General features: G+C 50.0%; 10 non-coding genes and 6 pseudogenes across 10 annotated transcripts; all 16 read left to right on the top strand.

The window, feature by feature from the left end:
• The first annotated feature begins 395 nt into the window (after positions 1-395).
• LOC141135485 (U4 spliceosomal RNA) lies at positions 396-460 on the top strand (annotated as a pseudogene).
• Positions 461-1585: 1125 nt separating this feature from the next.
• LOC141135618 (U4 spliceosomal RNA) lies at positions 1586-1707 on the top strand (annotated as a pseudogene).
• Positions 1708-2348: 641 nt separating this feature from the next.
• TRNAK-UUU (transfer RNA lysine (anticodon UUU)) lies at positions 2349-2421 on the top strand. The gene has a single exon. It is a non-coding gene; the product is annotated as a tRNA-Lys (tRNA).
• A 566-nt stretch (positions 2422-2987) lies between these two features.
• LOC141135250 (U4 spliceosomal RNA) lies at positions 2988-3128 on the top strand. The gene has a single exon (XR_012243531.1). It is a non-coding gene; the product is annotated as a U4 spliceosomal RNA (small nuclear RNA).
• A 641-nt stretch (positions 3129-3769) lies between these two features.
• Positions 3770-3842, top strand: TRNAK-UUU (transfer RNA lysine (anticodon UUU)). The gene has a single exon. It is a non-coding gene; the product is annotated as a tRNA-Lys (tRNA).
• Positions 3843-4408: 566 nt separating this feature from the next.
• Positions 4409-4549, top strand: LOC141135126 (U4 spliceosomal RNA). Its single transcript, XR_012243420.1, has one exon. It is a non-coding gene; the product is annotated as a U4 spliceosomal RNA (small nuclear RNA).
• Positions 4550-5190: 641 nt separating this feature from the next.
• On the top strand, positions 5191-5263 carry TRNAK-UUU (transfer RNA lysine (anticodon UUU)). Its single transcript has one exon. It is a non-coding gene; the product is annotated as a tRNA-Lys (tRNA).
• Positions 5264-5829: 566 nt separating this feature from the next.
• LOC141135125 (U4 spliceosomal RNA) lies at positions 5830-5970 on the top strand. The gene has a single exon (XR_012243419.1). It is a non-coding gene; the product is annotated as a U4 spliceosomal RNA (small nuclear RNA).
• A 638-nt stretch (positions 5971-6608) lies between these two features.
• On the top strand, positions 6609-6681 carry TRNAK-UUU (transfer RNA lysine (anticodon UUU)). The gene has a single exon. It is a non-coding gene; the product is annotated as a tRNA-Lys (tRNA).
• A 566-nt stretch (positions 6682-7247) lies between these two features.
• LOC141135276 (U4 spliceosomal RNA) lies at positions 7248-7388 on the top strand. Its single transcript, XR_012243557.1, has one exon. It is a non-coding gene; the product is annotated as a U4 spliceosomal RNA (small nuclear RNA).
• A 641-nt stretch (positions 7389-8029) lies between these two features.
• TRNAK-UUU (transfer RNA lysine (anticodon UUU)) lies at positions 8030-8102 on the top strand. The gene has a single exon. It is a non-coding gene; the product is annotated as a tRNA-Lys (tRNA).
• Positions 8103-8668: 566 nt separating this feature from the next.
• LOC141135422 (U4 spliceosomal RNA) lies at positions 8669-8733 on the top strand (annotated as a pseudogene).
• Positions 8734-9860: 1127 nt separating this feature from the next.
• Positions 9861-9982, top strand: LOC141135617 (U4 spliceosomal RNA; annotated as a pseudogene).
• A 641-nt stretch (positions 9983-10623) lies between these two features.
• TRNAK-UUU (transfer RNA lysine (anticodon UUU)) lies at positions 10624-10696 on the top strand. Its single transcript has one exon. It is a non-coding gene; the product is annotated as a tRNA-Lys (tRNA).
• A 566-nt stretch (positions 10697-11262) lies between these two features.
• Positions 11263-11327, top strand: LOC141135507 (U4 spliceosomal RNA; annotated as a pseudogene).
• A 1126-nt stretch (positions 11328-12453) lies between these two features.
• LOC141135616 (U4 spliceosomal RNA) lies at positions 12454-12575 on the top strand (annotated as a pseudogene).
• The last annotated feature ends 469 nt before the right edge of the window (positions 12576-13044 follow it).

The raw sequence follows: 13044 nt of genomic DNA, 5'->3' as shown, positions 1-13044 counted from the left end.
GTTTCCCAACAACCCTTGTCTATGGCAGCTTACCTGGGCTCCAGTTCAGGCATGTTATCTAGCGAACTTTCAACAAAGGCCCCAAATCCTTCCACCTTGGTCTTTTCTCAGCAGCATAGCTGTTCAAACACATACGCTCCCAGTGGCCTTTCAGGACTGCTGTGGGAGAAACGCATCTGACATCTAGGGCCCTGTCCCTTTAGATTCTCCTTAGTTCTTTCAAATGCTAACACTATTCAGTGGGTAAACAATGCCCACTTAGGCATCGTCCCTGTCTCATTAACATGCCAAGTCCCAGAATGCTCAGCGGCCCACTGGATGACACTTATGTGTCTCTCCTCAATGTCAATTTCTCCTCCAAGGAAGGGCAGATGTTGGCAAGCACTGATTTGGTTAGCTTTGCGCAGTGGCAGTATCATAGCCAATGAGGTTCAACTGAGGTGTGATTATTGCTAATTGCTTCTCGGCCCTTTGGCTAAGATCGAATCTAGTATCTGTTCTTATCAGTTTCCAGGAGGTGGCGCTTGCTTCTGTCCCTGATCTATGGCGAGATAGAGATGGGATTGCGGTTGCTATGCAAAACCTGCTGGAGTGAAGGTAACCCGGAGCGGTTTGTAGCTGAAAGGGAAGCCTTCTGATGGGGACGGAGAACCATTCGGTCTTGGCGGAGGGTCGGGATCCTGGCCTTCTGGCCTGGATTGGGGCAGCTCTAGCTCTGGACAGTTATTTGGGAGAGAACGCTGGCTCCCCTTGCTCCCACCGGGGGAGCGGCCAGTATTTCCCAAATGTAATTAGGTAGGAGGGACGGAACGACGGTGAAGCCTGATGGCAAGGGCTCTCTCCAAGCTTCCAGAACACCATACCTTTCTGCCTGGGGTGGGGGCTGCTGTGGTCTGGGCTGTGGGTCAGGGCTTTTTCGAAAAGCCAGTGGTGAATGTGCCCCTGAAGTGGCAGTTCAGGGGTGCCGTATGGTCACGGTGTGAAAGCACTTGATTTTATGGCACCATGGTCACTTCACCACAACACATGTTTTTCGCACCTGCCTCTTGGGCCGGGCCTTTTGGCCAGGACCAGGGGAAATTTTTATGCCTGGCCGGAGGGCCGGCCATTGTATAGCACAATGGCCACTTTCACTCTCCCATCTCACTATCTTCCCCACTCTTTCTTTTACCCCTGTTTGTCACCTTTTTGTCCTTTTTTTGGTTGTTTTGTATACACGTTTGTCACTGTGTGGCGAGTAGGGTGTGGGTCCTCGGGCCTACTCTGAAAGTCTTGGGAGGGGGTGGACATAGGCCTTTTGGCTTGGTTCACCCTCTCCTTTGAGGGGTCTCTCTTCGGGAGAGCCCCACTGTACTTGGGTTGGTCTGCTTCGGCAGTCCTTCCAGTTGTGGGGGTCCGCCTGGTTTCGGCCGGATGGACCCTTTGTCTGAGTACCTCAGTCCCTGTCTGGAGCCTAACGCCCCGGGGGATCAGGGTAAGGTCCTTCCCTAGTGGAGGACTCTGTACACCCGTTGCACTTTTTTGTGTTTCACTCTCTATGTGTGGGCACTTTTTTTTGGCACCGGGTGGAAGTTTTTGAGGTGTGTTTTGCACGCCACTGGCTTTTCGATAGAGTGATTATTGCTAATTGAAAACTTTTCCCAATACCCCGCCACGATGACTTGAAATACAGTCAGCACTGGCAATTTTTGAGAGTCTCTGAGGAGACTGAGCAATGTGTTTTCAACAGCAGATAAGTGACGGCTTCTTACATGCAGACTGAGATGCGTTAGAGTTGAGAAAGTGAGTCACGGGCCCATTGACACCATAGAGAGCTTTTGTGTCATCACGCAGCCTGGGTAGAACAATCAGTGATTGGCACGCGCCGCTCGTTCTTCACTTGCCTGTAATCCAGAGTGGACTCTACCTCGTTTTTTTGCCTGGGTTTCTTCTGCTGGACCTGGCAACATGAGGCTCAAGGTGAACTGTCTTTATTTGTAACCCAGTCACTGATTAAGAATACTGGAAGCGTGTTGGTCCAGGGTTAAGGAAGCCTTTCGGGCGGTGTCTTTTTGCAAGGCCCTTGTTTCCGGTCAAAGAGCATTGAACTGTAGGTAAAACTAAGGCAGAAACTTTAGGCGTTCTCCACCTGTACCGGACTGGACCCTATCTGCATGGTTGCAGGTTAGATTCTCCCTTTTATCTTCAACCTGTCCTAGAAAATTAAACGGGAGAGGACGATTGGCCAGCCTGGGCAAGCCAAATACTTGTGCTTTCAGGCACCCGGTCCCCTTGGCTGAATGGTCTTTTTCCACCATACATGTCAAGATTCAAGCAGCTTGGACCACTATGGAGGAGGAGCTTTGAGAGCCCGGATAGCTCAGTCGGTAGAGCATCAGACTTTTAATCTGAGGGTCCAGGGTTCAAGTCCCTGTTCGGGCGGTGCCTTTCACTTACCTATGAGGCCTTTGAGCTGCCAATAGGGCAGTCTTTATGCACATCTGCCGGGAATGCTCACTGGCTCAGAGAGATGAAATGTCCTAACTTCCCCCTTTCTAGGCTCCTGGAATCTGCCAGAAATAAAGGTGGCTGAAGGTGATTGCTTGACCAACTGTTTCCCAACAACCCTTGTCTATGGCAGCTTACCTGGGCTCCAGTTCAGGCATGTTATCTAGCGAACTTTCAACAAAGGCCCCAAATCCTTCCACCTTGGTCTTTTCTCAGCAGCATAGCTGTTCAAACACATACGCTCCCAGTGGCCTTTCAGGACTGCTGTGGGAGAAACGCATCTGACATCTAGGGCCCTGTCCCTTTAGATTCTCCTTAGTTCTTTCAAATGCTAACACTATTCAGTGGGTAAACAATGCCCACTTAGGCATCGTCCCTGTCTCATTAACATGCCAAGTCCCAGAATGCTCAGCGGCCCACTGGATGACACTTATGTGTCTCTCCTCAATGTCAATTTCTCCTCCAAGGAAGGGCAGATGTTGGCAGGCACTGATTTGGTTAGCTTTGCGCAGTGGCAGTATCATAGCCAATGAGGTTCAACTGAGGTGTGATTATTGCTAATTGAAAACTTTTCCCAATACCCCGCCACGATGACTTGAAATACAGTCAGCACTGGCAATTTTTGAGAGTCTCTGAGGAGACTGAGCAATGTGTTTTCAACAGCAGATAAGTGACGGCTTCTTACATGCAGACTGAGATGCGTTAGAGTTGAGAAAGTGAGTCACGGGCCCATTGACACCATAGAGAGCTTTTGTGTCATCACGCAGCCTGGGTAGAACAATCAGTGATTGGCACGCGCCGCTCGTTCTTCACTTGCCTGTAATCCAGAGTGGACTCTACCTCGTTTTTTTGCCTGGGTTTCTTCTGCTGGACCTGGCAACATGAGGCTCAAGGTGAACTGTCTTTATTTGTAACCCAGTCACTGATTAAGAATACTGGAAGCGTGTTGGTCCAGGGTTAAGGAAGCCTTTCGGGCGGTGTCTTTTTGCAAGGCCCTTGTTTCCGGTCAAAGAGCATTGAACTGTAGGTAAAACTAAGGCAGAAACTTTAGGCGTTCTCCACCTGTACCGGACTGGACCCTATCTGCATGGTTGCAGGTTAGATTCTCCCTTTTATCTTCAACCTGTCCTAGAAAATTAAACGGGAGAGGACGATTGGCCAGCCTGGGCAAGCCAAATACTTGTGCTTTCAGGCACCCGGTCCCCTTGGCTGAATGGTCTTTTTCCACCATACATGTCAAGATTCAAGCAGCTTGGACCACTATGGAGGAGGAGCTTTGAGAGCCCGGATAGCTCAGTCGGTAGAGCATCAGACTTTTAATCTGAGGGTCCAGGGTTCAAGTCCCTGTTCGGGCGGTGCCTTTCACTTACCTATGAGGCCTTTGAGCTGCCAATAGGGCAGTCTTTATGCACATCTGCCGGGAATGCTCACTGGCTCAGAGAGATGAAATGTCCTAACTTCCCCCTTTCTAGGCTCCTGGAATCTGCCAGAAATAAAGGTGGCTGAAGGTGATTGCTTGACCAACTGTTTCCCAACAACCCTTGTCTATGGCAGCTTACCTGGGCTCCAGTTCAGGCATGTTATCTAGCGAACTTTCAACAAAGGCCCCAAATCCTTCCACCTTGGTCTTTTCTCAGCAGCATAGCTGTTCAAACACATACGCTCCCAGTGGCCTTTCAGGACTGCTGTGGGAGAAACGCATCTGACATCTAGGGCCCTGTCCCTTTAGATTCTCCTTAGTTCTTTCAAATGCTAACACTATTCAGTGGGTAAACAATGCCCACTTAGGCATCGTCCCTGTCTCATTAACATGCCAAGTCCCAGAATGCTCAGCGGCCCACTGGATGACACTTATGTGTCTCTCCTCAATGTCAATTTCTCCTCCAAGGAAGGGCAGATGTTGGCAGGCACTGATTTGGTTAGCTTTGCGCAGTGGCAGTATCATAGCCAATGAGGTTCAACTGAGGCGTGATTATTGCTAATTGAAAACTTTTCCCAATACCCCGCCACGATGACTTGAAATACAGTCAGCACTGGCAATTTTTGAGAGTCTCTGAGGAGACTGAGCAATGTGTTTTCAACAGCAGATAAGTGACGGCTTCTTACATGCAGACTGAGATGCGTTAGAGTTGAGAAAGTGAGTCACGGGCCCATTGACACCATAGAGAGCTTTTGTGTCATCACGCAGCCTGGGTAGAACAATCAGTGATTGGCACGCGCCGCTCGTTCTTCACTTGCCTGTAATCCAGAGTGGACTCTACCTCGTTTTTTTGCCTGGGTTTCTTCTGCTGGACCTGGCAACATGAGGCTCAAGGTGAACTGTCTTTATTTGTAACCCAGTCACTGATTAAGAATACTGGAAGCGTGTTGGTCCAGGGTTAAGGAAGCCTTTCGGGCGGTGTCTTTTTGCAAAGCCCTTGTTTCCGGTCAAAGAGCATTGAACTGTAGGTAAAACTAAGGCAGAAACTTTAGGCGTTCTCCACCTGTACCGGACTGGACCCTATCTGCATGGTTGCAGGTTAGATTCTCCCTTTTATCTTCAACCTGTCCTAGAAAATTAAACGGGAGAGGACGATTGGCCAGCCTGGGCAAGCCAAATACTTGTGCTTTCAGGCACCCGGTCCCCTTGGCTGAATGGTCTTTTTCCACCATACATGTCAAGATTCAAGCAGCTTGGACCGCTATGGAGGAGGAGCTTTGAGAGCCCGGATAGCTCAGTCGGTAGAGCATCAGACTTTTAATCTGAGGGTCCAGGGTTCAAGTCCCTGTTCGGGCGGTGCCTTTCACTTACCTATGAGGCCTTTGAGCTGCCAATAGGGCAGTCTTTATGCACATCTGCCGGGAATGCTCACTGGCTCAGAGAGATGAAATGTCCTAACTTCCCCCTTTCTAGGCTCCTGGAATCTGCCAGAAATAAAGGTGGCTGAAGGTGATTGCTTGACCAACTGTTTCCCAACAACCCTTGTCTATGGCAGCTTACCTGGGCTCCAGTTCAGGCATGTTATCTAGCGAAATTTCAACAAAGGCCCCAAATCCTTCCACCTTGGTCTTTTCTCAGCAGCATAGCTGTTCAAACACATACGCTCCCAGTGGCCTTTCAGGACTGCTGTGGGAGAAACGCATCTGACATCTAGGCCCCTGTCCCTTTAGATTCTCCTTAGTTCTTTCAAATGCTAACACTATTCAGTGGGTAAACAATGCCCACTTAGGCATCGTCCCTGTCTCATTAACATGCCAAGTCCCAGAATGCTCAGCGGCCCACTGGATGACACTTATGTGTCTCTCCTCAATGTCAATTTCTCCTCCAAGGAAGGGCAGATGTTGGCAGGCACTGATTTGGTTAGCTTTGCGCAGTGGCAGTATCATAGCCAATGAGGTTCAACTGAGGCGTGATTATTGCTAATTGAAAACTTTTCCCAATACCCCGCCACGATGACTTGAAATACAGTCAGCACTGGCAATTTTTGAGAGTCTCTGAGGAGACTGAGCAATGTGTTTTCAACAGCAGATAAGTGACGGCTTCTTACATGCAGACTGAGATGCGTTAGAGTTGAGAAAGTGAGTCACGGGCCCATTGACACCATAGAGAGCTTTTGTGTCATCACGCAGCCTGGGTAGAACAATCAGTGATTGGCACGCGCCGCTCGTTCTTCATTTGCCTGTAATCCAGAGTGGACTCTACTTCGTTTTTTTGCCTGGGTTTCTTCTGCTGGACCTGGCAACATGAGGCTCAAGGTGAACTGTCTTTATTTGTAACCCAGTCACTGATTAAGAATACTGGAAGCGTGTTGGTCCAGGGTTAAGGAAGCCTTTCGGGCGGTGTCTTTTTGCAAGGCCCTTGTTTCCGGTCAAAGAGCATTGAACTGTAGGTAAAACTAAGGCAGAAACTTTAGGCGTTCTCCACCTGTACCGGACTGGACCCTATCTGCATGGTTGCAGGTTAGATTCTCCCTTTTATCTTCAACCTGTCCTAGAAAATTAAACGGGAGAGGACGATTGGCCAGCCTGGGCAAGCCAAATACTTGTGCTTTCAGGCACCCGGTCCCCTTGGCTGAATGGTCTTTTTCCACCATACATGTCAAGATTCAAGCAGCTTGGACCGCTATGGAGAGGCTTTGAGAGCCCGGATAGCTCAGTCGGTAGAGCATCAGACTTTTAATCTGAGGGTCCAGGGTTCAAGTCCCTGTTCGGGCGGTGCCTTTCACTTACCTATGAGGCCTTTGAGCTGCCAATAGGGCAGTCTTTATGCACATCTGCCGGGAATGCTCACTGGCTCAGAGAGATGAAATGTCCTAACTTCCCCCTTTCTAGGCTCCTGGAATCTGCCAGAAATAAAGGTGGCTGAAGGTGATTGCTTGACCAACTGTTTCCCAACAACCCTTGTCTATGGCAGCTTACCTGGGCTCCAGTTCAGGCATGTTATCTAGCGAACTTTCAACAAAGGCCCCAAATCCTTCCACCTTGGTCTTTTCTCAGCAGCATAGCTGTTCAAACACATACGCTCCCAGTGGCCTTTCAGGACTGCTGTGGGAGAAACGCATCTGACATCTAGGGCCCTGTCCCTTTAGATTCTCCTTAGTTCTTTCAAATGCTAACACTATTCAGTGGGTAAACAATGCCCACTTAGGCATCGTCCCTGTCTCATTAACATGCCAAGTCCCAGAATGCTCAGCGGCCCACTGGATGACACTTATGTGTCTCTCCTCAATGTCAATTTCTCCTCCAAGGAAGGGCAGATGTTGGCAAGCACTGATTTGGTTAGCTTTGCGCAGTGGCAGTATCATAGCCAATGAGGTTCAACTGAAGTGTGATTATTGCTAATTGAAAACTTTTCCCAATACCCCGCCACGATGACTTGAAATACAGTCAGCACTGGCAATTTTTGAGAGTCTCTGAGGAGACTGAGCAATGTGTTTTCAACAGCAGATAAGTGACGGCTTCTTACATGCAGACTGAGATGCGTTAGAGTTGAGAAAGTGAGTCACGGGCCCATTGACACCATAGAGAGCTTTTGTGTCATCACGCAGCCTGGGTAGAACAATCAGTGATTGGCACGCGCCGCTCGTTCTTCACTTGCCTGTAATCCAGAGTGGACTCTACCTCGTTTTTTTGCCTGGGTTTCTTCTGCTGGACCTGGCAACATGAGGCTCAAGGTGAACTGTCTTTATTTGTAACCCAGTCACTGATTAAGAATACTGGAAGCGTGTTGGTCCAGGGTTAAGGAAGCCTTTCGGGCGGTGTCTTTTTGCAAGGCCCTTGTTTCCGGTCAAAGAGCATTGAACTGTAGGTAAAACTAAGGCAGAAACTTTAGGCGTTCTCCACCTGTACCGGACTGGACCCTATCTGCATGGTTGCAGGTTAGATTCTCCCTTTTATCTTCAACCTGTCCTAGAAAATTAAACGGGAGAGGACGATTGGCCAGCCTGGGCAAGCCAAATACTTGTGCTTTCAGGCACCCGGTCCCCTTGGCTGAATGGTCTTTTTCCACCATACATGTCAAGATTCAAGCAGCTTGGACCGCTATGGAGGAGGAGCTTTGAGAGCCCGGATAGCTCAGTCGGTAGAGCATCAGACTTTTAATCTGAGGGTCCAGGGTTCAAGTCCCTGTTCGGGCGGTGCCTTTCACTTACCTATGAGGCCTTTGAGCTGCCAATAGGGCAGTCTTTATGCACATCTGCCGGGAATGCTCACTGGCTCAGAGAGATGAAATGTCCTAACTTCCCCCTTTCTAGGCTCCTGGAATCTGCCAGAAATAAAGGTGGCTGAAGGTGATTGCTTGACCAACTGTTTCCCAACAACCCTTGTCTATGGCAGCTTACCTGGGCTCCAGTTCAGGCATGTTATCTAGCGAACTTTCAACAAAGGCCCCAAATCCTTCCACCTTGGTCTTTTCTCAGCAGCATAGCTGTTCAAACACATACGCTCCCAGTGGCCTTTCAGGACTGCTGTGGGAGAAACGCATCTGACATCTAGGGCCCTGTCCCTTTAGATTCTCCTTAGTTCTTTCAAATGCTAACACTATTCAGTGGGTAAACAATGCCCACTTAGGCATCGTCCCTGTCTCATTAACATGCCAAGTCCCAGAATGCTCAGCGGCCCACTGGATGACACTTATGTGTCTCTCCTCAATGTCAATTTCTCCTCCAAGGAAGGGCAGATGTTGGCAGGCACTGATTTGGTTAGCTTTGCGCAGTGGCAGTATCATAGCCAATGAGGTTCAACTGAGGCGTGATTATTGCTAATTGCTTCTCGGCCCTTTGGCTAAGATCAAATCTAGTATCTGTTCTTATCAGTTTCCAGGAGGTGGCGCTTGCTTCTGTCCCTGATCTATGGCGAGATAGAGATGGGATTGCGGTTGCTATGCAAAACCTGCTGGAGTGAAGGTAACCCGGAGCGGTTTGTAGCCTAAAGGGAAGCCTTCTGATGGGGACGGAGAACCATTCGGTCTTGGCGGAGGGTCGGGATCCTGGCCTTCTGGCCTGGATTGGGGCAGCTCTAGCTCTGGACAGTTATTTGGGAGAGAACGCTGGCTCCCCTTGCTCCCACCGGGGGAGCGGCCAGTATTTCCCAAATGTAATTAGGTAGGAGGGACGGAACGACGGTGAAGCCTGATGGCAAGGGCTCTCTCCAAGCTTCCAGAACTCCATACCTTTCTGCCTGGGGTGGGGGCTGCTGTGGTCTGGGCTGTGGGTCAGGGCTTTTTCGAAAAGCCAGTGGTGAATGTGCCCCTGAAGTGGCAGTTCAGGGGTGCCGTATAGTCACGGTGTGAAAGCACTTGATTTTATGGCACCATGGTCACTTCACCACAACACACGTTTTTCGCACCTGCCTCTTGGGCCGGGCCTTTTGGCCAGGACCAGGGGAAATTTTTATGCCTGGCCGGAGGGCCGGCCATTGTATAGCACAATGGCCACTTTCACTCTCCCATCTCACTATCTTCCCCACTCTTTCTTTTACCCCTGTTTGTCACCTTTTTGTCTTTTTTTTGGTTGTCTTTGTATACACGTTTTGTCACTGTGTGGCGAGTAGGGTGTGGGTCCTCGGGCCTACTCTGAAAGTCTTGGGAGGGGGTGGACATAGGCCTTTTGGCTTGGTTCGCCCTCTCCTTTGAGGGGTCTCTCTTCGGGAGAGCCCCACTGTACTTGGGTTGGTCTGCTTCGGCAGTCCTTCCAGTTGTGGGGGTCCGCCTGGTTTCGGCCGGATGGACCCTTTGTCTGAGTACCTCAGTCCCTGTCTGGAGCCTAACGCCCCGGGGGATCAGGGTAAGGTCCTTCCCTAGTGGAGGACTCTGTACACCCGTTGCACGTTTTTGTGTTTCACTCTCTATGTGTGGGCACTTTTTTTTGGCACCGGGTGGAAGTTTTTGAGGTGTGTTTTGCACGCCACTGGCTTTTCGATAGAGTGATTATTGCTAATTGAAAACTTTTCCCAATACCCCGCCACGATGACTTGAAATACAGTCAGCACTGGCAATTTTTGAGAGTCTCTGAGGAGACTGAGCAATGTGTTTTCAACAGCAGATAAGTGACGGCTTCTTACATGCAGACTGAGATGCGTTAGAGTTGAGAAAGTGAGTCACGGGCCCATTGACACCATAGAGAGCTTTTGTGTCATCACGCAGCCTGGGTAGAACAATCAGTGATTGGCACGCGCCGCTCGTTCTTCACTTGCCTGTAATCCAGAGTGGACTCTACCTCGTTTTTTTGCCTGGGTTTCTTCTGCTGGACCTGGCAACATGAGGCTCAAGGTGAACTGTCTTTATTTGTAACCCAGTCACTGATTAAGAATACTGGAAGCGTGTTGGTCCAGGGTTAAGGAAGCCTTTCGGGCGGTGTCTTTTTGCAAGGCCCTTGTTTCCGGTCAAAGAGCATTGAACTGTAGGTAAAACTAAGGCAGAAACTTTAGGCGTTCTCCACCTGTACCGGACTGGACCCTATCTGCATGGTTGCAGGTTAGATTCTCCCTTTTATCTTCAACCTGTCCTAGAAAATTAAACGGGAGAGGACGATTGGCCAGCCTGGGCAAGCCAAATACTTGTGCTTTCAGGCACCCGGTCCCCTTGGCTGAATGGTCTTTTTCCACCATACATGTCAAGATTCAAGCAGCTTGGACCGCTATGGAGGAGGAGCTTCGAGAGCCCGGATAGCTCAGTCGGTAGAGCATCAGACTTTTAATCTGAGGGTCCAGGGTTCAAGTCCCTGTTCGGGCGGTGCCTTTCACTTACCTATGAGGCCTTTGAGCTGCCAATAGGGCAGTCTTTATGCACATCTGCCGGGAATGCTCACTGGCTCAGAGAGATGAAATGTCCTAACTTCCCCCTTTCTAGGCTCCTGGAATCTGCCAGAAATAAAGGTGGCTGAAGGTGATTGCTTGACCAACTGTTTCCCAACAACCCTTGTCTATGGCAGCTTACCTGGGCTCCAGTTCAGGCATGTTATCTAGCGAACTTTCAACAAAGGCCCCAAATCCTTCCACCTTGGTCTTTTCTCAGCAGCATAGCTGTTCAAACACATACGCTCCCAGTGGCCTTTCAGGACTGCTGTGGGAGAAACGCATCTGACATCTAGGGCCCTGTCCCTTTAGATTCTCCTTAGTTCTTTCAAATGCTAACACTATTCAGTGGGTAAACAATGCCCACTTAGGCATCGTCCCTGTCTCATTAACATGCCAAGTCCCAGAATGCTCAGCGGCCCACTGGATGACACTTATGTGTCTCTCCTCAATGTCAATTTCTCCTCCAAGGAAGGGCAGATGTTGGCAGGCACTGATTTGGTTAGCTTTGCGCAGTGGCAGTATCATAGCCAATGAGGTTCAACTGAGGCGTGATTATTGTTAATTGCTTCTCGGCCCTTTGGCTAAGATCAAATCTAGTATCTGTTCTTATCAGTTTCCAGGAGGTGGCGCTTGCTTCTGTCCCTGATCTATGGCGAGATAGAGATGGGATTGCGGTTGCTATGCAAAACCTGCTGGAGTGAAGGTAACCCGGAGCGGTTTGTAGCCGAAAGGGAAGCCTTCTGATGGGGACGGAGAACCATTCGGTCTTGGCGGAGGGTCGGGATCCTGGCCTTCTGGCCTGGATTGGGGCAGCTCTAGCTCTGGACAGTTATTTGGGAGAGAACGCTGGCTCCCCTTGCTCCCACCGGGGGAGCGGCCAGTATTTCCCAAATGTAATTAGGTAGGAGGGACGGAACGACGGTGAAGCCTGATGGCAAGGGCTCTCTCCAAGCTTCCAGAACTCCATACCTTTCTGCCTGGGGTGGGGGCTGCTGTGGTCTGGGCTGTGGGTCAGGGCTTTTTCGAAAAGCCAGTGGTGAATGTGCCCCTGAAGTGGCAGTTCAGGGGTGCCGTATAGTCACGGTGTGAAAGCACTTGATTTTATGGCACCATGGTCACTTCACCACAACACACGTTTTTCGCACCTGCCTCTTGGGCCGGGCCTTTTGGCCAGGACCAGGGGAAATTTTTATGCCTGGCCGGAGGGCCGGCCATTGGATAGCACAATGGCCACTTTCACTCTCCCATCTCACTATCTTCCCCACTCTTTCTTTTACCCCTGTTTGTCACCTTTTTGTCTTTTTTTGGTTGTCTTTGTATACACGTTTTGTCACTGTGTGGCGAGTAGGGTGTGGGTCCTCGGGCCTACTCTGAAAGTCTTGGGAGGGGGTGGACATAGGCCTTTTGGCTTGGTTCGCCCTCTCCTTTGAGGGGTCTCTCTTCGGGAGAGCCCCACTGTACTTGGGTTGGTCTGCTTCGGCAGTCCTTCCAGTTGTGGGGGTCCGCCTGGTTTCGGCCAGATGGACCCTTTGTCTGAGTACCTCAGTCCCTGTCCGGAGCCTAACGCCCCGGGGGATCAGGGTAAGGTCCTTCCCTAGTGGAGGACTCTGTACACCCGTTGCACGTTTTTGTGTTTCACTCTCTATGTGTGGGCACTTTTTTTTGGCACCGGGTGGAAGTTTTTGAGGTGTGTTTTGCACGCCACTGGCTTTTCGATAGAGTGATTATTGCTAATTGAAAACTTTTCCCAATACCCCGCCACGATGACTTGAAATACAGTCAGCACTGGCAATTTTTGAGAGTCTCTGAGGAGACTGAGCAATGTGTTTTCAACAGCAGATAAGTGACGGCTTCTTACATGCAGACTGAGATGCGTTAGAGTTGAGAAAGTGAGTCACGGGCCCATTGACACCATAGAGAGCTTTTGTGTCATCACGCAGCCTGGGTAGAACAATCAGTGATTGGCACGCGCCGCTCGTTCTTCACTTGCCTGTAATCCAGAGTGGACTCTACCTCGTTTTTTTGCCTGGGTTTCTTCTGCTGGACCTGGCAACATGAGGCTCAAGGTGAACTGTCTTTATTTGTAACCCAGTCACTGATTAAGAATACTGGAAGCGTGTTGGTCCAGGGTTAAGGAAGCCTTTCGGGCGGTGTCTTTTTGCAAGGCCCTTGTTTCCGGTCAAAGAGCATTGAACTGTAGGTAAAACTAAGGCAGAAACTTTAGGCGTTCTCCACCTGTACCGGACTGGACCCTATCTGCATGGTTGCAGGTTAGATTCTCCC

This window comes from Aquarana catesbeiana, linkage group LG03 (genome assembly GCF_042186555.1).
Source record: "Aquarana catesbeiana isolate 2022-GZ linkage group LG03, ASM4218655v1, whole genome shotgun sequence".
Classification (NCBI taxonomy): domain Eukaryota; kingdom Metazoa; phylum Chordata; class Amphibia; order Anura; family Ranidae; genus Aquarana; species Aquarana catesbeiana.
This window is presented reverse-complemented; position numbering and strand designations above follow the sequence as displayed.